A 2,440-nucleotide genomic window follows, 5' to 3' on the forward strand; every position below is an offset into this window, starting at 1 on the left:
CCCACACACACACACACGACACCCATTTCGCGACCATGGGTGTCCTGGCAATGGATGTCAACCATAGGAGCATGAGACGATGACTAACTTAGGGTGGTCGGCGGGAGAGATGGCATGCATGACGTTCTTGTGGTTAACCATCAGAGCGAGGCCATCTGGAAGATAAATCACCTTACCCGGGTGGTGCTCGTCGTTGGCGGAGAAGGAGGTGCAAGCGAACGGTCCATCCCCATCTGGAAGTTCCCTCCTACTCTGTTTTCCCCGTCTGGAAGTTCCCTCCTACTTTGTTAATAAACTGTGTAAAATTACAATGATAATTACCTATTTTCGAGGAAAATATCTAGTGATACCAATTTTATGTCACATGAACCGTGTATTAACAATGTGGTACTAAGTGAAAGACTTGAATTAACAAAACAAAACATACCTTATGTTAAAATTAATTAATTACAGGTTTTGTATGTTTTGTAACAACGTGTAAATTGGTTGAATTTACAGGTCCATATGTACCACCTGTAACTGCATGCTTTCCTTCTAGTAGGAATGTGTGTTCTATTGACACTATTGGTAGCTGTGTTCTGCCTCCAATACTGCTTAATTTCTGAACCTAGTTCAATTAATCAGTGATACTACATGTGTGGGCTATGAAAGGTAGGATCACCTAGGCATACTTGATTGTATTTGCTTGTTTTTGTTACCAGGAATGCCTTGCACCTCTTGTGCCCGTGAGAACGAAAATTGTGGATTTCGCAAGACTGCAGGCTCGCTGATTCTCTGAACCAAAGAAAATGTAAGAAAAGGTAAAAGAGAGACGGCTGCATTCTCACTGTGATGTAAAATGTATCATGCCATAGCGGATAATTTTCCAAGTTGCATGAGTGACGCGATCAACTGCCTAACGGCGCCTTGTGCATGGAATTTGCAAAGCTAAAGAAACACCCCATGATCACTGTGATGAAAAAGAACTCCAAACACAACGAGCGTGGAAAGCAGAAGGCCAGCGTAGCCTGACGATGCCTTGGCCGCGCACACAAGGCTCACTGTCAAGGTAACCACTAAATTTTTTATGCACGTGTGTAAGCACGGTGTGTTAGGATGATCTCCACCGTGTGGGCCCAGCGGCCCACCGGGCTCTTAGATCCGTGCCTGATCGGGAGCGCTCAACCCACTATGGTTGACAGACCTGCTCACCTGTACTATATAAAAGAGGTGGGGCCGCAGCTCGCAACACGAAGTTCGTCGCGACGCCATACCCCACCTACATCCCCTACCGATTTAGGGTTAGTGCAGTGCTGACGGGAAGCACCGCCACCACTACTCTCTGCCATCACCGGCACCATGGCCGGCACCGGGAGCTCCTCGAGCCACAAGGAGAAGGTAGGACTACCGAATTGATCTAGCCTACCCGATCCATGGATCTAACAATGATATCAGAGCATTTGTGCCCAGTCGTGCCCAGCCGCGGTGGTTTGCTGTCGACGACGGCGGCCGGCGCAGCCATGCCCAGCCGCTACTCCAACAGAGATGGCGGCGCCGTTGAGGCGCAAGTGGAGAAGAGGAGGGCGCAAGCCCGACCCTCTCTCTCTGTCACAGGAAAGGAAGGGAGGCACGGCGCAGCGCGGCGCGGTGGCGCTCGTCGCCGTCGCCGGTGACCGGAGCGGCGTGGTGGCCCGGCGTGTGCGAGAGAGACAGGGAGAGCCGCGCGGGGAAGGGCCCGCAGGCGCTGTGCACCCGTTTTTGATCGGGCAAAAAGCCAGGGCGGCCGTCAGATTTAGATCGACGGCCACGACCCGAACCCTAGCTCGGCGCTGGACCTATCGGGCCGAAAGAGGAGCTGGGCTCAGCCGCGCGCTGGGCTGTGGCTGGGTCGCGCGGCGCGGCACGCTGTGGGCCGGTTTAAGCCCCACTGCGTGTCTCGCACGCTGGGCCACAGCCAGCGGCAGCAAGCATTGGGCCCAGGCCAGGCTGTGCTGAAAGTTTTTTTCCTTTTTTCAACAGTTTTTTGGGCAAAATTTGATATAGTTTTTCCTATTCAAATTTAGTGCAACGAAAATTTGTTTAGAAAATAGAAAAGTAAACTGAAGAAGTTTCTGAAAATGAAAAACAGAAAATTTTCAGAAAAAGAAATGTTCATGAATTTTACAAAGAAAATAATAAAGTTCATGAATTTTTATTTGGTCAAAGAAAAGTTTCTCTAAAGAAAAGAAAATTTTCATGAATTTTTATTCATGTTTTCCGCTTTATATAAAAATAAAAGTGCTCTTTTAAAAGTGAATAGAACTAAAGTAAAATATTAAATTGTTGCTTCTCTAATGCAATTTTGAACCAACCGGTTAAAATTTCTTAGAGAGTAAAAGAGTACAGAATTGTTTTTGAATATAATATTGTAAAGTTTCCGCTGCAAAGTAAAAGTTTTATCCTCCAATTAAATTGGAACCAA

The sequence above is a fragment of the Triticum aestivum genome, chromosome 7D, assembly GCF_018294505.1.
Source record: "Triticum aestivum cultivar Chinese Spring chromosome 7D, IWGSC CS RefSeq v2.1, whole genome shotgun sequence".
NCBI lineage: Eukaryota > Viridiplantae > Streptophyta > Magnoliopsida > Poales > Poaceae > Triticum > Triticum aestivum.